We start from the raw sequence: 24614 nt of genomic DNA on the forward strand, positions 1-24614 counted from the left end.
TTCCATTAGGGAGAAGGGAAAGATTTATTTGCATTCCATCACCAATGCCCAAAGGCCTTGCCCTTTAACCAACTTCCAAACTCCTTTAACTACCAGTTTCATGGATAGCCAAGATAGGTTCTTCAATCTTGAGCCCCAAAACTATTTTGAAATGGAGATGGATGACCAAGTAGTTAGGGAGAAATGTCTATGAATCTTGTTTCCTAGACCACAATTATGTTAATGAGAATATATTTCTCTTTTTTAAGATCCCTTTGGATTCCAAGACAACGATTACTAGTAGATTTGGATGGTTTCAATAACTGCAATGAACAAAAGAATCGTTTGTTCCCGTGAGAGCCATCGAGTATACTAGATCATAACTCTACATTCAATCTTTGTAGTTAAATAGGTCCAATCATTTTTCTTATAACTATTAGGCTTTAAATGGAAGCCCAAGTATTTTATTGTCGCTCCAAGTGGGTTAAGAGTTTATGCAAAAACCTATTGAACCCGAACATAATCTTCTTGTTCTATCTAATTCCCAATGAGGTCTTGATTTCTCCTAATTTATGATCATAGTTGACATTGAAATATCTTCTTGCTAGATCTCATTCCTAATGAGGTCTTGATTTTTCCTCATTTATGATCATAGTTGACACTAGGAGTAGGGATTCTAATATTTTATTTATGGCCCACATTGATTTTTATTATTATTAATAATATTTATAAATGTCAATATTTCTTAAAATTTATTTATTTTAGTGTTATATCATGAGATGGTAGTGTTTCTTTCACTTGTGTATTTTCCAAAGTTTTCCACGGGCAGATCGTCAAACATTTATATATAATTGTGTTCAATATTTACTCACATAATCGAGCATAAATGCATGAATTTCAACCATAAGTCCAAGGGATTAGAGCCTTGAATAAGATTGCGATTAGAGTCTTAATTAAAATTATATATGTGATAGTAAACAGTAAGAATTAGATATGGCAAACTTTTAATTAAGATTAACCTTTATGACTATTGTAATAATTAGTTGCTTATTTTTTAATGTTGTACTATTTTAATATAAGAATTAAATAAAGAATAAATTAATAATAAGATAAATTAATTATTTTGATGAATTTATTTTTACATGATTTATTTAATGAGTTGACATTTATTTTTTTAATTTTTCTTTATTATTTTAAATTAGTTGTAATTTTGTATTTCAAGGTTAGTGTTTAATATTTTTATTAATTAGTGGAGTTATGAATTTTAATCATTTTTTTAATAAAATTTTTGAGAGATTTAAAAAAGAAAGAGTGAGTTTATCTATTTATCAACATTCTGTATCAAATAACATTTTATGTAAAGTGTAATTGTTATCATCCCTAGTAATCTCCCATCATTATAAAATCTAATAGTTAACATTCCTAGTCATCTCTCATCAATGAATAAGGTCAAGGAGAAATGTTGTGAAATATCTACATTATTTTACAAACTCACCACCAGACACACATCTCAAAGTTTTAATGTTTATGCACCAAGTTCTACCTTAGCATACTCACATTCTAGTAATTTATGTGCATGTCTATAACTGATAATGTTAATTGTGTCATATGTTAATAATGAAAAATATTAATTTTTATGGGATGCTAGGACCATAGGGCCCTCACTAATCCCAAAGCGAAAAGGAAACTATTTTCTTTCTTGGAACTTAGGAACATATCTAACAACCAACCAGAAGCCTACTCGGTACTATAGTGGCTAAGATTAGTGGTGGAAAAACATATACAATGCCTATTTTTCTTGGGAGATTCCAACATAATCGTTAGCTCAATGATTTCGAATGGTGCTTCTCATCATAGACTTTCCTCAACCCCAACTAAAGTGAATTATGATGCTTAGAAACTTCAAGATATTATCTTATTTCATGTTCTATAAAGTCATAATTTCCTGGTTAATTCGCTAGCCAATAAAGTTGTAAAACTAAAAATAGGGGTGATTTAAGAAACCCATGTTCAATTACCAAAGTGATTCCATGATTCTCCCATGTTAATTTAATGATAAGTAACTCATTTGTATCAGACCATGTGTCCCTCATATGCAATATCATCCATCAAGACAGATCTGTAACCTCAATGAGACCCAACAATCCCTCACACATTTCTAAGGTGGCAACTATAAGAGGTATTGAAGCCATGGATTTAATTCATTCTGAAATATGTGACATGATGTCTTCTCAATTTTCAGCCAAATATGAGGATGATAGAAAAATCTATATGTGCTCAGTGTTATTTCTCTTATTGATTTTTGTTTTTTCTCTATTTGTGATATATTTTCTTCACTAGGGTCTTGTTAGTGCATAGAATTTGGGTGTTTGTATCCCTAATATTTTTAGATATGGTTCTCCTAGTCCCCATGTTTATTGTTTGAGGATTAGAGTTTTGGGTTTAAATCCATGGCTCTTGTATCCTAGTTCAAGATTTCTTTGTATGATTGGTCTCCTCCATCACTCAACCTTTACTTGTGGGAAGTATTTTAGTTTTATCCCTTCTTAATGTATGTTTACTTTGAAATTTAGCTAATCTATGGTCGTACTCTCATTTTGTAGCTTCAAATTCTAGGAAAGAATATTAACCTTCAAGTTTCTATGAGTTGGTGTTAAATGGTTTCTCATATTACTTTTTTTGGCAGTCATGATCGATAGGCCCACCTACTTCAAGAAAAACATAATTCCATTCTAGGCCTATTCACCCTTCTTTCATATTATTTTGACTTAATTTGGAGGTCTATCAAACTTTCACAATTTACTTTAGCTAAGGAGAATCTTAAATTATTAAGAAGGCATGGTATAAGGAAACAAAGGCACCATACTTTCTTTCATATAAAAATCAATAAATATGATGAAATCATTTAAATTATTTTTTAATATTCATTGAGAGACAAATCCTTCTTAGAAATAGACAAACCTGTCGATGTGTAAACCCTTTTTAGTTGTATATTGATGTGTTTTCTTTTTTTTTGATAACTTAAAAATATTTTGATACATATTTATATTAGTTACAATAATATATTATAATTTGATTTTAATATATTTATATTTATCTTTATCACCATAAAAACAGTATTAAATTTTATATGTAATTTCCATAAATGACATTTTAATTTACTCTTTTATGCTTGGATATATTCATTTTAAACCCAAATTTATTAAGCATTGAGAGGGATAAAATTTTTGAATTGCATATCTTTAGATGTTTAAAACGTATGAGTCAATATCAACTAAAAATGACACTTGTATATATCTACATTGATTTTTTTTTTTTTATTTTATATTTCTCACACACATGCACAGTTCCATGGAATATTTTATTGGAAAAATCCCAAACACTTATGTTCATTTTATAAATGGTACTTCATATAATTTGTTCAATATTGAAAACTATCTTTCTAGGGATATCAAAATCAGGTATCTAATAAAGAAAAGCCAAAGTAAGGAGTTACATAAAATTACAACCCTTTACTTTGTACATACAAACAAAATTATGGATAACTTTGTTGAGCAAACCCCCAAAATGTTTCCTTACATTTTGTGAATGGTGTATAAGATAGTTGTTATTGGCTAAGAACACATATGCATAAGTCTCATTAACCTAGTTAGATTTATCTTTCTACTTTCTTAACCATTATAACTTGATCATGGTAAATCAAATCATTTAAATTAGCATTTATGACAGTTTAACCATGGAATCAACACACACACACACACACACATATTTTACAATAGTTGATATTATGTATCACTTCAAGTTTAGCCATATATATTATACATTTCTTTTATATTAGGATGTAAAATATACCTCACTCCTCTCTTTATAATAACTCACATACAAAACTATATCTTTCTTCTTTTAAATGAGAATGTTGAATAATTATATTCTATTACCATTTTTATTATATTTGATTTCTCCCAATGGATGCTTCCCTACATCCATGGATGAGATAGTAAAATAGTTAATGTAAAGTAATTTCACTCAAAGGGATTTGAATTGGGAACTTATTAGCATAGGGCTAGCTAAATCCCAAACAACATTGGTGATAACATGTTCAACAAATCCATTGTTCTGAAATATCTGGAGCATCTTATCTCATGCTAAAACACTAAAGAAATAGTGACATTTTTATACCTTGAAAATGATATATATATATATATATATATATATATATATATGAGATTAATATGAATATTATCTATCTTAATTCAGAATCTACCGACTGTAAAGAAGAATCAAATATCTCAATGTGCAAACATTTATTTATGTTTTGCAATAACAACAACAAAAAAAAATAAAAAAATTTGAGAGATTTGACCATCTCTACCTTTGGTATATCCATAATTAAAATAGTTTATGTTACTTCTTTTAATTTCTATTTTCTTACTATAAAAGTTCCCCACTCTAATCTTTTCCTTATTCCTTATTATTAAATAAATAATAATAATAATAATAATAAAAAAAAAAAAAAATTTAATTAACTACCAGAATTAAAATTAATCTTTAATCTAATCCCTTTATATGTGAAAATATCCTTATTAAACTTTGCCTATCTATATAGTTTTTTTAATTAAAAAAAACAAAAAACCATTGCACTCAGTGTTTTGAAATAAGCACTCATAACTATTTTCTCAAAACACATTTTTAAGTCAGCCACTTAAAATTTATGATGTTGACATGCATAAGGAAACGTATGGTTTACTTGGTATGAAAATATCAAAAATGGTCGAGGAAGGTTTTATTAAGGAGTTTCTGATTAAGTGATCTAAAATAGACTTCGATTATTAAACATTGAAAATAAAGTATTCAAAGCCAACCATAAAGCAAACTACGTGTAAGAAACATTAATACTTTCCACTAAGTATATAAGTTCTCGAAATGAGTACCGTGAGGGATTTAATGATTCCAAGATAATTAGAAAAGGTCCAGGGAGGTACACGTGGTAGAAGACCGCCTACATAATGAATTAAGAACGGGATAAATTTAAGTATTTTGATAAATTTATTTATTTATTATTTTTTATCTAATAATATAAAGTTTTGATATTTATTTTTAACTTTTTAAACTATTTGAAATGGTTTATTTTTTAGTTTAAAATTTGTTAGTTGATTTTTTTTATTGGTTAAGGAAATTGTGACTTTAAAAAAATTTAAAAATTCATATTTAATTTAGAAGAGAATTTCAAAAACTAATTAAGCTTTAATCTTCTAAATCTTTTCAAAAACTAAACACTACACACATTAAGCTTTAATGTTTATGGAAATCATGTTCCACCTCTATGTGCTACAATTTTAAGTTCTACGTGAATGGCTATCATCAAAAATTTTAATTGTCTCCAATCACCACAATGGAAAAAATTATTTTTGTGGGGGAAGAAGTAGGAGATCCTCATTAATTTCCTAGGAAAAAGTAAATCATCTTATGCTCGGGGCTTGGGAATGTTATTTAAGAATGAAATAGAAGCTTACTCTTTACTCTAGGTGCTAATATTAGTGATGAGAAACATACCTAGTGCATGAGTTGCTTCAACCCAAGTAAAAGTACATTATGACGTTCAAAATTTCAAGAAATTACCTTAATTCATGTTCTCTAAAGTTACAATCCACAAGTGGATTGAATGTCCAATAAGGCTATAAAACTAAAATGGGGTGATTTCTTTCAAATGGTTTTTAAATTACCTAAGCCTTCTCATAACCCGTCCACGTCAATTTAATGAAAACTACCTTATTCATATTAAACCATGGGTCCTTCATGTGCAAGTCCATCCATCAAGATAGATCAATAAAATCGATGACCTAACACCCCCTCACACTTGTCTAGGTAGCAAGGAGATAAAATTGATGACCTAACACCCCTTCACACTTCTCTAAGTAGCAAGAAGATGAGATATTGAAGCCATGGTTTTAAGTCATTTTTAAATAAGTGAGATAATTCCTAGTTAATTTTCATCCAAATAGGACAATGATAGACAACTTTGTACGCATTCAATGTCATTTCTCTTGTTGATTTTTGTTCTCTCTCTCTTTTTTTCCTATCTGACAGTCTAGTCTTATCAATTCATATAATTTCTGTGTTTGTATTCTTAATATTTTTTGATATCACTATCCTAGTCTTAAAGTTTATTTTTAGAGGATAATGTTCTAGGTTTAAATCTTTGGCTCTTATATCGTAGTTCTATATTTATATGCATAATTGGTCTCTTTTCAACCTCAACAATGACTGCAAAGAAGGATTATGTTTTTTATCTCTTCACTATGTATGTTGATTTTGACATCTATGTAATATTTTCTTATCATCTCATTGTCTAGATTTAGTTTTCAAGAAATAATATTAATATTCAAGCTTCTAGGAAATGATGTTAAGCATTTCATCATTTTATTTGTTATCCAGTTCATTATTTAGAGAACCACTTGCTTCTAGACAAACATAACTCAATTTAATCCTAGTGATCCTCCTTGAATATAATTTTGAATTAATTTTTTTGAGACATCAACTCTCATATTTCTTCTTAGAATGCCATTTGCACATTATGTATCATCAAGATTTACTTTTGCATAGGAGAATCTTAAGGTTTCATAAAGACAAGGTGCAGGGAAAAAAAACTTTGTACTTTATCTCATCACCAAAGTCAATTAATATGATTAATGTATCACACAAATATTATAAATCACGAGTAGTCTTGATGCAAGAACATCCTAATAAAATGTGTACTTAACTTTCTATACCTAAAATGTTTTAGAGAATTGTCAATTTTATAGAGTTTTAGAAAATAATAGATTATGTAAGATGTATACGAAAAGTATGTGAAAAAAGAAAAAGAAAAAATCTATTTTATTTAGGAAAAAGTTATAAGGATTGTTTCCCAACTTCTTCCAAAAGTCTAGGAGAGGAATTATCCCTTGGGAATTCTCAATCTCTCCTTCTCTAAGAATAAAGAGGAATGTAATGCATTTGTTGGGAGAAGAAAGAAAGGGAAAAGGTCCCAAATTCCTTCGTGACTAAAGCTTTTATTTTTGTTGCATCCTTTGGATTTGGTTCATGTGAATCATTTGTTGTGGTGGTCTTCCATCAATTTTGGTATTTGATCTGAATTCAGTGCATGAAATATTTGATGGGGAAAAGTTTTTTTTCCATGAGAAATATATGTGTAATACATTGTTGTAGGAGGAAGGAGTTGTGGAGAGTAATATGCTTGGTGACTTCTGTGTAACATGGAGGTTGCATGAAGGCTACGTAAAAGATGAATTTGCATAAAAATCACATTGAAGTTGGATCTACAATGAGACTTATGCGTGGAACCAATTGTTTGTAAGATAAATTATATAAAAGTTGGAAAATATAGCTAGAGGAGTTAGAATTGGTGAAGGAAGACCAAATTCCAACCAAATATTACTCGAAGAAGTAAGAAGCATAAGAAAAAGACTAGATGCAATGGAGATGACACAAAGAAGAAGAGTTGATGCTAGTGACATCAATGATCTATAAGATCCATTAGAAGAAGAAGAAGCTAATGTTGAGGATGAGCATCCAGAAGATAAAATGATCAATATAATAGAAGAATTAAGAAACAAGATGAGGTTGAAAGTACCCATATATGCGAGAAAATTGAATGCTAAGGAGTTTATCGATTGGATCAGTGCCATGGATAAATATTTCAAATATGAGAATGTAGTTGAGGAGAAAAATATGTAATTTGCAGTTACTGTATTGAAGGGATATGCTTCACTATTGTGGGATACCATGAAAGTATAACCAACAAACAAATTTAAGAATAAGATTATCAATTGGGACCAAATGGTACTGAAATTAAAAGGTAATTTTCTATGTTGAGATTATGAACTAAATTTGTTTAGGAAAATGAAGATTCTCAAATAGAAATGAATTTATATAAAAGAATATACAAAATAAATTTATAGGCTAAGCATAAGATATGGTCATGTAGAATAAGGAATTGAAAAGTTTGCTAGATATATTAATGGTTTAAGATATGAAATCCAAGATGAGTTTAGTATTTTTCCTTTAAGAACTATCAAAGAAGCATATCAGGTATCTTTGAAGATGGAAGAGAAATTGGAAAGGAATAGAGGCCAGAGAAAAATTGAGGAAAGTTCAGTAGGAAGCAGAGGGAAAAAAAAATTGTTAACGAATATTTCCAGGGCACCCGAAAAAGGAATTAGTTCCCATAAACCTGAATAGTCATCAGGAAGAGGAGATTTAAGATGAAGAAGACCATATCAAAGAGGTAGAGGATGAAACTTTGTTGTTACATGCTATACATGTAATGAAATTGGTCATAAATCTAATGATTTTATAAGTAAGACTTCCAAAAATATAGGAAAAATTCACATCACATAGGAAGATACAAAAAATTCCTCAATGCATGAGAACATGCCAAAAGGTGGAGAATCTATGATAATGAAAATGGCCTTGCTGAATTCTACTAAGGAGATTAAGGAGCCTCTGAAAATAAAATCATTATTTAGAACACCATGTAAGTCAAAAGGTAAATGTTGTAAGGTTATTATTGAGAATGAAAGTATTGATAATTTGTTGTCTACAGAGATGTAGGAGAAGTTAAATCTAAAGAGGAAAATGCATCCTCCTCCATACAAAGTGTCATGGTTGTAAAAATTATACTAGATATTGGCAAACAAGAAATGTGAAGTAGAGTTGTAGATTGGATGCTACAAAGATAAAGTACTTTTTACATCATGCCCATGGATGTGTGGCATGCTTTATACTTTTGAAAAGGATGGTGAGAAACATACATTGTTACCATTAAATGGTTAAGTTAAAATGGAAAATATTAGTAGCCACGTGTTAATAATGAGTAAGAAGGAGTTTTTGAAGCAATAAAATGAAGAGGAAGAAAGTTATATATTACTTGTGGAAACATAGATAGTTGTTAAGGTAATTAATATGTCTTGAGAAAATAAGATTTTGTTAAATGAGAATGATAATATGATGATTGATGAATTGTCTACTGACATGCTGATGAGAGCAAAGATAGATCATCCAATGGTATCTACTAGAGAAGATAATTTTCAAACATAAATTGTGATGGACTGAAATAGTGAAGTTGTCATGTTTAAACAAGAGGAAGACATAGAACAAGATATTGTCTTAACAGAAAATGATGGGTTTTTAAGTGTAAAACTTCAAATTGATCTTGCAAATAAATATTGTTGTGAGAATATTGTGGGTGAGGAAGAATTTATATATTTGAGAAAGGATGAGCATAGGCAAGGGATACAGGAACAATTTTATGCATGTGAGGTGAAAATTGAGACAATGGAGCATATATATGTAGAATAAAAGAAGGAAGGACAAAATAATAAGAAGACAACTTTCTTTCAAGTTGTCGTGACAATTTCATCCATGGCAATCATTTTGTTGGCTGAGGATGGGCTTAAAAATCCTGATGAAAAAATTATTTTCTTTAGCATATTTGCTTCATGTGCAAGTGAAATTGAGGAAGAAAGCAATCGATTGAAGATAAAATTCTAATAATTAACTCATGAAAAGATGTTAGTTATGCAAACAAGACTATTATTCTTTACCCAAATTCAAGAAGAAATCAAGATTTCAAATCAAAACCCCATAGTGCAATTAAGAAGCAAACCAGGTCTACATCCAAGAAACCATTTTTGGGATCGAGGACGAAAGTAATTCAAAATAACACATTATGCAGTTGGATTATTTCAAATGAAGGAAACACAAATGGAAAATTTATGGACTGGGATCGATGAATAATGTTTTTCCCTAGGAGACTAATCTAGAATCATCCTAATAAAATGTGTGTTCAATTTTCCAAATCTAAAAGCTTTTAGAGAATTACAGACTTTATATATTTTTTGTAAATAATAAATTATGTACAAATTTTGTAGATTCAATATATATACATGAAATAATTATGAGGATTTCTTTTCAGCTTTTCCAAAATTCCATGAGAAAAATTATCTCTTGAGAATTCTAGACCTCTCCTTCTCCAAACATAAATAGGAATGAAATGCATTTGCTGATCGAAGCAAAGAATGGGAAAGGTCCGAAAAACTTTTATAAATAATTTTTTTTATGCTACATCATCTGGATTTTCTTTATGTGAAGCTTTCATTGTCGCACTATGCTATCATGTCTTTTGCAAGTCAAGCAAAAACTATCTATCCTTCTTTTGCAAGTCAAGCAAAAACTATATATCCTTGAGACTAAGCATATCCCTCTTAAACACATGGTAAATATATGAATGAATATGGGAATATGACACCTTCCAATCATAGGCTGTTAGAGAAAGGTGGGAAGAAGGATGAGAACTCCGTGATTCAAATGATTAAAGCTACAAACATTGTAATCAAGAACCAACATGAAACAACATTGGATTAGTGGAAAGAAAAACTTCGCATATATTTATTTACTATATCTTTTTTTAAAGAAATCAATATATTAAGTCTCTTTTATATAATTTAATTTAGTAAAATATTTTTGGGAAACTTTCTATAATATTTAATGTGGATAGTTTAAATAATTTATAAATTATATGTGTTGAATTAGTGTTATTATCTTTCTTATGTTTTTGGAATATAGTTTCTATAATTTTAATTTAATTATGATAATTATTAGGTGGATGGTGGGAAATCAATCTCCATGGGATACTATCAATATTTTTTATTATGATTTAAGCTTGGTGGAACTACATATTCATCATGTCCAATATATCACCCTGATCAGAGTGAGGAATTGAACTAGTAATTTCATATCAAAGAGTGCCTTAACAGGTCACCTGGTCACTGCCTATCCAAAACCCCGTGGATGAATATTCTTAGTAGTATTAATAAATCAAAGTTTCAAATTTATAGTTATCCCTTTTAATGAAATTGATTAATTAAAAAAAAATGTCATAGAAACCAGTGTCAATAAATGAGTTATTGTTTTTTGGGCATGTAATATTAATAATCCATGATATTGTAAAAAGAAAATTACTCATTAGAGTGAAGAAAGTGTCCAAATAATTTAACCCACAACTTAAAATAACATACTTATTTGACTCAACCAACCAAGCTAACACTAACCTTAGGATAGATATCACATTGCTTAAGTAAAATAGAAATAAAAATCATACATTTATTTTAAATTATTATCATTATTAATTATTAAAAGAATTAATATATGAATTAAGGAAATATACATTTTAAAAAACATGTAAGAATATTCTTAACCATGGAGGTCCATCCATTGTAAATAGATTTTGTCCCATTACTATGAGTCAATACCATTGTTTATCAATGGTGCCCAATATAACACATGTTTACATGAAATTTTCTTTAATTAATTAATTTGATATGAGTTAATTAGAAGACCATAACTAACATGGTGATAAATCTTATCCCTTGATCTATGAATACTACTATGAATATTACAACATATTCCATAGAGACTAATTCTCTACTTCACACCTAATAATTACTTATAAATAAATTAAAATTATGGAAGGCCTATTATGAAATAAACACACATACTGACATAATTAATTCTTTGTATAACTAGTGCAACCACATAGGTTAAATCATTTGTAATCACTAACAAGCATAAATCCATCATAAACATACATGGTTAAAATTTAAAAAAATATCATTAAAGTTAACTAAAATATAACTTTTCCTTTTTAATTATTTGTATTCTTATTCTTATTATTATTTATAAAAGGGATTAATATATAAGTTAAGCATGTATATATTTAAAAAAATATGGAATAAGATTCTTAACCATGGAGATTTATCCCCACTTTACACTGATATTTTGAATATGTAAACAAGACTTGTTAGAACATCATGTGCTAATAGCATGGCTTATCAATACATGCCCAAAAAACCATAGCTCACTTCATATGATACTTGTTCACATTACATTTTTTTAATTAATAAATTTAATTAAAAGAGAAAAAATGACATAAGTACTTTGGGGATAAATCTTAAACTTTGATTTTTGTATACTACTACAAATATCCTAGAAGATTCAGTGGAGGTTAAATCCCTACAATCCACTTAAGAATTATTCATATATAAAATGAAATTGGAAGCACTATTCCAAAATGAATAGAACCATTAGAGTGATTAATAATATTAATAATTTAAAATAAAGATATAATTTAGTTAATTTTTATGATTCTTTTTAACTTTATTAATGTGAGATTTATCATGGAACAAGTGTTTTAATGCTTATCATAAATTTATACTCACTAATATTTTCCAATCTTATTATAATTAAATCATAAATATTTTTAAATACAATTTATATAGTCATTTAAATTAATTTTAGTAATAATTATCAAGTAAACAAATCATCTTCAAAACATAATACAAATAATTCTAAATTATATATATATATATATATATTTTTTATAATTTTATATATATATAATTAATCTAATATAATAATAGATAACTCCCCATTAATAAATCCTCTTTTTATATATATATATATATATATATATATATATATATAATCATTTAAATTATTTTTTGAATAGCTATCTTGCCGATAAATCCTTGTCAAAATATAACTTTTAACTTTTTGAGAGATATAATTCTCAATTTGGAAATCTTGTTTATTTGTAAATCCCCACTTATCCATTATATATATATCATTTAAATTATTTTTTTGAATAGTTACCTTACCAATAAATCCTCGTCAAAACTTAACTTTTAACATTTTGATAGACATAATTCTCAATTTGGAAATCTTGTTTATTTGTAAATCCCCACTAGTTGTACATTAATGTATTTTATTTTTTTTAACATTTCAAAAAGATTATCTTAAAATAAATTTTTAGTAATTATAATTACAACATACAAGTTTTTATATAGCTTAAAAGAATCTTGAGTAATTATAATTACAACTTTTCATATGGTAAGATAATATAACTTTCTTAGTTATTTACATCTTTTCAAAATTGTATCGCAATTTATTTAGTTTATATATTTTTATGCAATGGGTATAAAAAGCTTTCCTTTTCTTTTTTTTTTAATATTAAATGAAATAAAATTTTCACAAATATAGATATTGAATTTATAATTCATATAAATATATATATATTTTTTTTTTCTCCGTAAGTCTAGGCTAATTTATATTACAAAAAACAAAATTTACAGCAAAGTTACACCAGGGCTGTGGCCCTGCATCTTCAGCGGGATTGTCTCCATGAAAAACCTTCTGAGTAGCATCATTACAAAAATGATTCGACGCAGTAAACCTAGAAGCCGCCACAATGGATATGTGAACTGACACGGTGGATTGACAAACCGACACAATGGACATATTGACTGACATAGTGGATACAAAATCCGATATGGACGACACATAGACAGAAAGACAAAGAGCGCAGTATATCGACATGGAGCAAAAAGAGTTGCTTTCCTGGCAGCATTGAGCGTAATGACAGCGGAGTTAATCCTCATCGGTCGTTTGGGGCTCCTCCTTCGCCGGTCCTTTGAGCTTCTGCGAGACCTCCCCATCCTTCACCTGCCCTTTGGGCTTTTGTGAGACCCTCATTTCCGTGCTCAACGCTCTCTGAACCGGATCACTAGGGCCTGCTTCGTCCATTTGAGTGGCTGGGGGAGCGTAATTTGGGGGAGGCCCTCGCATATCGACCGCGGGGACCTGCATATCGACCACCGGCACGCCCAGATTATCCAGAGGTCCTCTGTGGTTATTGCAGTGTTCCACCGTGACTGAAACTATAAGAGTATTGTTTTCCAGCGTACAAGGAATTCGGTAACGAACAGCCGGGTGCTCCAGATGCCCACATTCCGGAATTTCTCCCCACCCACGCATAGCTCCGCGTCCTACAGGTCTGTTTGAGCTTCTGATGTGCTCATATGCTATTTCCGCCGAGGAGGAGGGCGAATTGACTGGGCGCTGGGCGGCAGAGCTGCCCCGTGAACCACCCCTGCGACTACCCATCCTTGGCCTCTCCCGCGGCATCGTCAATTCAACCTTCGAACCAGAATCCCACAGAGAATTTGTGCTCAGAATCTCCTCCGCTAACCTCTGCTTGGAATGTTTGCAGGTATGAATCCAGGCGACCGGGGGAGCGTAAATAACGAGCGCCATTTGCCTCGAACTGAGCTGCGCAATGAATGCACATTGAACCAGCCATAAACCCAGCATTGAAGCCGAGTATGCGGAGCCTCCCATCGCTTTTATTACCTCTGCGGTCGGGTGCATCGTGGCATGTCCGGGCTTACGACTGCCCACGTGACTTGCCTCCGCCGACACCTGTCTATCCCGCTTGTTCTCCACCCGCATCCGGGAATATAAATATATTTTTATTATATATATATATATATATATTTTTTTAATTGCTTCATATAATATATACATGTATGTATAATTGACATTGAAATATTTTACTTAATATAAGTACTGAAATGTTTTTATTTATAAATTATATTGTTTATATTAAAATGAATTATGATATTAATATATTTCAATATTACTTAATCTTTCGTAATAAAATATTTTATTTATGACTCATAGTGAGTTTTCTATTATTATTAATATTTTTTTAATACTGCATATCAACCTTATATTAAGAATGGAATGAATTACACATCTCTCTCTAACGCAAGGTTACCCCTGCTTTACCCATAGTTTGCATGGATTATGCACATATCTAATTTGTCCCATGAATTTTAACTCTCTACCTAGTTAAATCTTCATCCATCAATGGTTAAGGCCCATTCATCAATTCCTTTCCTAAAAGATTTATTAAAACCCCAACATAGTCTAGTCCTCCATTCAATATGCATGTATCAAGACTTTTAATCACCCCTTATCCTTCATTTAGGACTTTATTAAAACCTTTCTTTTAAACCTTCCTATCAGGACATTACAACCGTTCTAAACCTTCATTCATTTATTATCGGGACTTATTCAACCCTTTTAACCTTTCATTAATTCTTATCCCCGCATATATAACCAAACCCCACATTTTCCTTTGGTTAATTCGGACTTAACCCCCAATTACTTCTATCGGCGCGTTAATCCCTTTAAACCATTTACAAAGGAATTTAACTATAAAACATACCTTTCTGCATTTATACAGTCCTTGCACGTTTCCTGATGCTACACCTTTATCACAATCGGCAATCACTCCTACGCGGGTCACATTAATATGTGTTCCCCCATCTCCTCTAATACGCGCTTAACCTCTAGATTTCAAATAACACTCACTGCACTTCATTTCCTTATTGGGTCCACTCCTATCGCGTGCCTCAATACTCCTCCACCGATAAAGCACCATTTACTTGTTGTAATGCGATATTTATTAACAATCGTCGTCATTGATCCTCCTTTCGATCCGACGGTTCTTAGCCTTCCTGATCAACAGACTTGCATTACAATTCTCTGCCGTTGATCTGCATTTATAAGATCTGATGGTTCACATTGATTTTGGGATGACAACAAGCCCGACAATTAACCAACTATATGGACCTGATGGGAATTATAAATTCCCAATCTAATAAAGTTCGGGTCCGACTTCTTAATTAAAGTCTGATTGCTTTGACACCCGATGTCCATTGGATGACGAGATCTCTCGATCCTACGGTCTCTGATAAATTCAAAAGGATAATTTAGCCGATGCGATTTAATCTTGGTCGTTGATTATAAATATCCAACGGCTACGATTTGTCCATACTTCATTCCTTCGCTCTTCCACCTTACATAAACGTTTCGCCATTTCTTCAGGTTTATGTGGTTTCCGGGTTTTTCTTCAAAGGATTTCTTTTCTCTACTCTACTGCGCATTCTTCCTGGGCTTTACTCTGTGAGTTCTTTACTCATGAACGATTTGGTTCCACAATCGTTCAATGCCACTAAGGTCGTATGCCTCTTCTCTTCCTCTGTTTATTCACCTTGACTCTGCCTACATCTATTTATATTATGCAAACTCTGATAACACCTAATTCACCACTCAACACTCGAAATACACACTTATACAGATTCTAATCAATCTTTGTATATATAAATACAAACAAAAAATTACATATTGAGACTCTGTCTCTCAGCCTGATTTTCTAATATCAATGGCCTCTATTACTTCTCCGCTCGTAGGCTTAAATCCCACACTCTAACTTAACCAGCTAATTATCTGACTTTCTAACCCATGTCTTTGCCTTTTAGACTTACATTTATACCAAGGGATTCTAAAACTAATTCTGGTTTAGATCCATAAATTACTTAACAAAATTCCTAAATCTCTTCCTCATTCCTAAAACTCCTCTCTAATCCCTAAATTCATCAACTGACTCCTGATATAAGATTCACAATCAATTCTCAAATCCCTCAATCTCTCAACTATCCTAAATCTCTCATATTCTCCTATATTCTAGAACATTTACAATTATGCCTCACAATATTCAATTAGCTCCCTATTCTAGCTTCTCTCATTAAAATCACTCAAAACATTAATAATTACATTTAATTCACTCTTAGGAAACCAACTTCCTTGAAAACACATGACCCCCTATGTCTACTAAAATACAATGATTTTCCTTGAGCTGAATGCTCCTGCATCAGACTCCCAAAGTAGAAAATTTTCATGATCTCCTAATCATGTGTCTTCATATGTTGATATAAAACCTCCAGGGTCCCAAAATTTAGTTTGTAGCTGTCCAAACGCTTTGCACCTTTGCTGCTGCATGTCTGCTGTCTTTTGCTTTATCTTCCTCTCCTTGTCAACTAGGTTCAAGTTCTAATTGATCATCCTTCCTGCTACTATCATTTTCCTCCATATGGACTGCTTCATCATTAACTGCCACATTTCTTCAATTTCTGTCTCCAGCACATCCTTGGACTAGTCCATATTCTGCCATTCATTGTTATTTCTTTCTCTCTGCTTCAGGTTGTTGTTGTTGTCCACTAACTCTTCAAACTGTTGTTCTTCTCCTTGGAGTTTTCAAATGCTATCACTTACTCTTACTTGTTCTTCGCTTATTCTGATTGCCTCCCTTTCATCCTTACCCTCTGTCAAGATTATCTCTGTCTGCACTGAATCCTGACTTTCCAGCATTCTCTCCAGCAATTGAACATCTCTGTTCCATGGATTAAATTCTTCCATAGAATCTTCTTCTTCCATTTTTGTTTGGCTATCCATCTGTGCCAAATTTCCTCCAGCACCTGCAACTAAACCTGCACTCATAAAACACTTGTTAAAATAAAAATCATAAGGCCTCAGTGCCTCCTCTTCCTTTGGCAACACATCAATATGTTTCTCTATTTTTTTCTCCTCTTCTATCAGCACATCAGTATGCTGATTCAACCTCTTTAAATAGTTCTCCAAAAAATTCTCTAAAGTATTTCCAAGACTATTAGTTAGTCTTTCCTCCACACCATCTGCTTCAATGATGTCTTTTTGCTCTTGTCCACTGAAATGAACTTCTTTCTCTACAATCACATTGTCATACTCTGAATTTCCCAGCAAATACTCTAGCAATTCAAGTTCTCTATGACACTTCATAAGTACATCATCACTTACAATTCCTGCATTTATAAGCAAATTATCAATTTGAAAATCACAAGGTTCAACAGTCTCAACTGTTGCTTCACACTGAATTTCATCTCTTTCTTTCACAAGAATTTCTTCCTACATTGTCACAGTTTCAAATATCAATGCATTATTAAGTTATTTCTGTTGCAATAAATCACTGCTTCTCTCATTTAAGAGACATTCTCCATCCTCCTTTACTTCAGAGTTTTTATCTTCTGAAAGATATTCTCCCATACCTTTTACAGCTTTAAAAGATTGCTTATCCTCTGCAAAACCTGTAATCATATGAAAGTTATTAGATTCATCTATACAAGGTTTACATTTTCCTTCTGGTATGCATTTGTCCAATAGTTCAGAAAGTCATCAATAATTCCTTCCTCTTCACCCGGAACTTCACCCTGCACTGGTTCACTAATGGATGCTTCCATTTCCAACTCAGCTTCTCTGAGTTCTTCACATCTCAATTGAACACCTAGTACCTATTCAAGTTTCATCAGCTCTTCTACTAATTGCATATTCACCTGCTAACTTCTCTTCTTTTGTAGCCTTCTCTGTAATTTATGTCACCTCACTGACTTTTTCCTCAAGACCCAACCTAATATCTGGTTTTCCCCAAGAATCATAATCAATACATTCAGTTGTTCATTCATTTCTATAATTTCTTTGTCAAGATCCTCTTGACTCATCCTCATGCCATTTTCCTTGGCATCTTCTTCCTTCATCTTTCCTCTGCTATGGTCTTCTTCAGAACCTTTGTTATGGCTATCAGTAACCATCCTCTTCTCTATTTTTGTGAGCTCTTCACTCACTTACTATGAGTTGCATTAAAGCCTCTACAACAGCAAGCCCTCCCTGCTACCACTTACCTCACCAAGCTCTCCCCACTCAGTCTTTTGGTAAGGCCTTGGTTCTCTATCTCTGGAACCTCCTTTGAGCACTCTTCTCTGCTCCTCTAGGCGTCAACTCATCTACACCTTCTCAAGAACACAATTGTCCTCTTGTATTTCAATCACCCTGAAATACTTGGTTCTGACCACTTCTTCTTTTGCTTAGAAATTCTTACCAGCTTCCTTCATTGCCTCTTAGCAATTTTAACCACATCCTTTGTGGAATTGTCTTCATAAGCTGCAACAATACCTCTTCGGTAATAAGTCTCCTTCTTGCTACATATGCCTCACTAAACTTCTCTCCTCTTCTGAGCTCAATCTTTTAGCATCTCTCTGGTTCTTTCCTTTGGAACCAATTGAGAACTTCTCACTCTAGATTGTTGCAATCTTCTCACCCCCTTATGCTGTTACCTGTGCATCAATATAAAACCCACACATTCTGCAATATTCAAATCAAATCAAATAATACATGTCATCTCACCTTCAAGATCTCTGCATGATCTTGTTCCACCATTTACCTATACTTTGAATGGATTGTCCTCTTTCTTGCACCTGCAAGTTCTGTTGCACTTTATCTCTATGTGCCTATTATTTATTAGATTAAAATCTGATCTCCCTTGCCTGCATACACATCTTAAAAAACAACTCTATTCTAAGTCATTTTCTACATAATTCTCTTATTATGTTATGCTATCAATTGTTCTAATAACAATTATGCTCTGATACCAAATGACGCAGGGCTACCCCTGCTTTACACACAGTTTACATGGATTGTTCACATCTCTGATCTGTCCTAGGAATTTTAACTCTCTACCGAGTTAAATCTTCATCCATCAATGGTTAAGGCCCATTCATCAGTTCCTTTGCTGAAATATTTATTAAAACCCCAACATAGTCTAGTCCTCATTCAATATGCATGTATCGGGACTTTTAATCACCCCTTATCCTTCATTTAGGACTTTATTAAAACCTTTCTTTTAAACCTTCCTATCGAGACATTATAACCATTCTAAACCTTCATTCATTTATTATCAGGACTTATTCAACCCTTATAACCTTTCATTAATTCTTATCCCCACATATATAACCAAACCCCACATTTTCCTTTTGTTAATTCGGACTTAACCCCCAATTCCTTCTATCGGTGCTTTAAACCCTTTAAACCATTTACAAAGGAATTTAACTACAAAACATACGTTTCCGCCTTTATACATTCCTTGCACGTTTCCTGATGCTACACCTTTATCACAATCGGCAATCGCTCCTCCGCGGGTCACATTAACATGTGTTACCCCATCTCCTCCAATATGTGATTAACCTCCGGATTTCAAATAACACTAAATGTACTTCACTTCCCTATCGTGTCCACTCCTATCACGTGCCTCAATACTCCTACGCGCCGATAAAGCACCGTTTACCTATTGCGATGCGATATTTATTAACAATCGTTGCCATTGATCCTCCTTTCGATCTGAGTTCTTAGCCTTCCTGATCAACAGACTTGCATTATAATTCTTCGTCGTTGATCTACATTTAGAAGATCCAACGGTTCACACCGATTTTTGGATGACAACAAGCCCGACAATTAACGGGCTATACGGACCTGATGGGAAATATAAATTCCCAATCTGATAAAGTTCGGGTCCAACTTCTTAATTAAAGTTTGATTGCTTTGACACCCAATGTCCGTTGGATGACGAGATCTCTCAATCCTACGGTCTCTGATAAATTTAAAAGGATTTCGTTGATGTGATTTAATCCTGGTCCTTGATCATAAAGATCCAATGGCTATGATTTGTCCATACTTCATTCCTTCGCTCTTTCGCCTCACTTAAACATTATGCCATTTCCTAAGGTTTTTGTGGTTTTCAAGTTTTTCTTCAAAGGTTTTCTTTTCACTACTCTACTGTGCATTCCTCCTAGGCTTTACTTTGTGAGTTCTTTACCCACAAATGAATTGGTTCCGCAATCGTTTAATGCCACTAAGGTCCTCTACCTCTTCTCTTCCTCTGTGTATTCACCTCATCTCTGCCTGCATATATTAATATTATGCAAACTCTGATAACACCTAATTAATCACTCAACACTCAAAATACACACATAGAGATTCTAATCAATCTCTGTATATATAAATACAAACAAATAATTACATATTGAGACTCTGTCTCTCGGCCTGATTTTATAATATCATTGGCCTCTGTTACATCTCCGCCCGTAGGCTTAAATCCCACACTCTAGCTTAACTATCTAATTATCTAACTTTCTAACCCCTATCTTTGCCTTTTAGGCTTACATTTATACCAAGGGATTCTAAAACCAATTCTGGTTTAGATCCATAAATTACTTAACAAAATTTCTAAATCTCTTCTTCATTCCTAAAACTCCTCTCTAATTCCTAAATTCATGAACTGACTCCTAATCTAAGATTTACAATCAATTCTCAAATCCCTCAATCTCTCAACTATCCTAAATCTCTCATGTTCTCCTATATTCGAGAACATTTCCAATTATGCCTCATAATATTCAATTAGCTCCCTATTCTAGCTTCTCTCATCAAAATCACTCAAAACATTAATAATTACATTTAATTCACTCTTAGGAAACCAACATCCTTAAAAACACATGACCCCCTATGTCCACTAAAATACAATGATTTTCCTTGAGTTGAATGCTCATGCATCACTCTCCTATGAGAAAGCAATTGAATTATTCCCTTTCTTTTCTAGTTTTAGTTACTTTACCTCTCTAAAGTTAAACTAAAATTATATTACCTAAGGCAAAAATAGTAAGATTTTATTGATGATTTTGAAAGTAAAAGTGAAATATTTTTATCATGTCTCTTTCTTACTAAAGTTGTAATATATTAATACCAAATAAATAGACATAACAAAAGTTGAATTATTCATATATTATAGTACTTTTATTTAAAACTAACCAAATATATCTAATCATTTATGTTTTTATTACAGTTGAAATTATTTTTTAGTTAGAATACACTATTTTTTCAATTTAAAAAAAATATTCCAACACCATATTAAATAAATATATATATAATTACAAATTACACTCTATATAATATAATATTGATTATTTTGTTAAATTTTTTCCGTCTATCACATATAATTCCAATAACCTTTTCATTAATATATTCATAAACAATATAGTTGTTCACATATGCTATTTAGTATAAACTTGTTATTAATATTGATTACAATCTGAGTAGGAATATCAAGGCATGGAATAGATACAACCAAGCTAAAAGAGATACATTAGGTAACAACGTTTTCCTTTAGCCTTAGATGTTTCGTTACATTCTATGAATGGTGTATAACATAATTGTGATGCGGAGAACATGTATAATTGAATTCAACCTTTTGATTTCTTTGGTCGTTATGAGCTCATCATGGTTAATCAATGATTAACCATTTAAATTATCCTTTAGAATTTAACAATCGCGGTCAACTAATGTAATACAATATTTTTCAAAACTAACGAAAATAATCTATATATATTTTATTTTTTACAATTATTGATATGTGTCATTTTAATTTAAAGTATTAATGGTATATTTTTCTTTTTTTATATATTAAATTGTAAATAAGATCTAATATTAATATATATGTTTTTATTGATAAATACCACTTGTCACTTTAATTTAGGATATAGATTTTATATATTTTATTATATTTAATTGTAAAATTAGTTTAATTTTTTTATAATAATCTGATATAAAATTTATATATATATATATATATATATATATATAATAATGTTTAATAATTATTATGTTTTTTTTTGAATGGATGTTTCTTTATATTTATGGATGATATTTTAAGTAAAATTATTAGTGTAAAATACTTCTTTTATTTAGAAGATTTGAGCTGGGCACTTATTAATATAGAATTAGCTCAATGTAGAACAAAATAACAATATTTGTGACAACATTTTCAAATAACCTTTTGAGATTAAATACTTGGAACATCCAGCCTCACTCTATAATAATGGAGAAAGAGTGAGAGTATTTATACCATACCAATTTTAATTATCTACAAATAGAAAACACATTATAAGTAAGAATTGAATCTAAACAAAGATAATAACAACTTTTAAATATTTAGAACATATTTTCTTATCTAAAATACTTAAGTAAAAACAAGATTAATTATACCTTATTAACCCTAATCAGTTTTAAAGAAAACATATTATAGAAAAAAGTATTTAAATCTAAATAAAAATAATACTAAATTTTACTCTTAACTAATTAAATTAAATAACATAACTTTAAACTATCTAACATAAAATTTTAAAATTAAATTTAAATTAAATTCAAAAAAATAATTTATCACCCAAATATTAAAATTCCCTTCAAAACGAGTGTCAATAATTTAGCATTATAATTAACAAGTATGCTTCAAGGTGAGAAACTAAGAAATTATTCATGGTACATAATAGTGCATGACTTCTCATCACAACATTTATAATAAGTCCTAGGGACTCCTTTGAGATTTATTAGAATGAAATAGTTTATTCAAGTACCAACTATTCTTGAGTTAGCCTCATTGGTGGGGCCATTTAAATCAAACTTTGCTGACAATTTTCAATTATAATCTCCCAATCACTTGACCAATATAGGTGGAGGTGCATGGACATGTATACAACAAAGGAAAAATACCTAACTTTTCTACATGTTTACTAAGAATATCAATCCCTATCGTCTTATGGTCCTAATCATGCTGAAAAGATTATTTCTTCCATACTGACTTTGATGGGAGCCATTCATCAATGTAACGATTCATTGAATCAAAATGTCAGCAAAGTCTTATCTAAGAAATTGATAAAATAATTTTCTGTGAGGTAACATCATGGTAAGTTGAAAAATAAGTCACGCTGTATTTATATTTCTCAACATCAATAAAGTCGTATTCAACCCGAAAAGAAATTGATAAAATAATTTTATATCAGGTAACATCATGGTAAGTCCAAAAATAAATCATGCTATAATTATATTCCTTAAAATTAGAAAGAAAAAGGTTTAAATAAATTGATAAAATAATTTTATATTAGGTAACATCATGGTAAGTCCAAAAATAAATCATGCTACAATTATATTCCTTAAAATGAGAAAGAAAAGGATTTATTATTAAACATTTTATTGCCTCCTCCATTAAAAAAGTAAAGGAGGTTCGGATAAATAATTTTAAAGCATGAAACAGTATGGTTGTTTCAACGTAATTATTTATATCACTTAACATCCAAAGAAAACAACGTGTTAGTTATTAAATTGAAGGTGGTTTATGGGGGTGGATACGAATGGATTATCTAACAAGAGAGCCACTGTCGTAGCGGTAGTCCCTATCGAGGTTTTTACAATATTCATGAGCATACCGACAAGTTTGCAAGTGAGCACTTATTGAACATAAACGATGAACCACAACCAATTTCAAAGAGAGAATTGATAAAAAACACCAAGGAGAAGCTAAAAAATATATGTATAATATTCAAGCAAACATAATATTACATGGCATCAAGTTGAACACAGTGTCTTGGCAAGTTGTAATAATAATGAGAGCAACTACTTAGACAAACTTGTAACAATGAAATGCTTTCACTACACTACCACTCGTTGTTTACAGGAATAATTCTCCACTGTATACATTAATCAAATCCACGTAAATTCTGGTAGCAATGCTTTGGCTCTACACGTAAGGAAAGGAGACATATGAAAACACTTACACTCTGCAGCAACTTACACTTAGATGAGATCATGGAAGAAGCAGTGGTAGATGAATATTTATGCATTGTATTAAGTTGAGATAGAGACAATTATTTTTAAAGGAAACGTACCTAAAGATGGAATGGTTCATTTGCAAAGCAGAACTCTTTTTCTGATGTTGACATAATAGTTCTGTTTTTGATGTTGACATATTGATAAAGGAAGAAAGCAGATGTAGTAGACCTGAATAGTACAAAATTCAATTTGAACATCAGTATAGATGCAAATGTCCAAAGGAAATAGAATTTGCTTTTAGAGACAGATCAGAAGACATACCATAGTTGTACAATTTCAGAAGCTTTCTTGAAAAGCTGAAAAGCTCCAGAGACATTTACTAACTGGTAGAGCTGTCAAATCGACGGTGTTTCCATTTTAGGAATTGGGTG

This window comes from Pinus tabuliformis, chromosome Q (assembly GCF_031772625.1).
Source record: "Pinus tabuliformis cultivar Carrire ecotype Pingquan chromosome Q, CPIR1, whole genome shotgun sequence".
Taxonomy (NCBI): Eukaryota; Viridiplantae; Streptophyta; class Pinopsida; order Pinales; family Pinaceae; genus Pinus; species Pinus tabuliformis.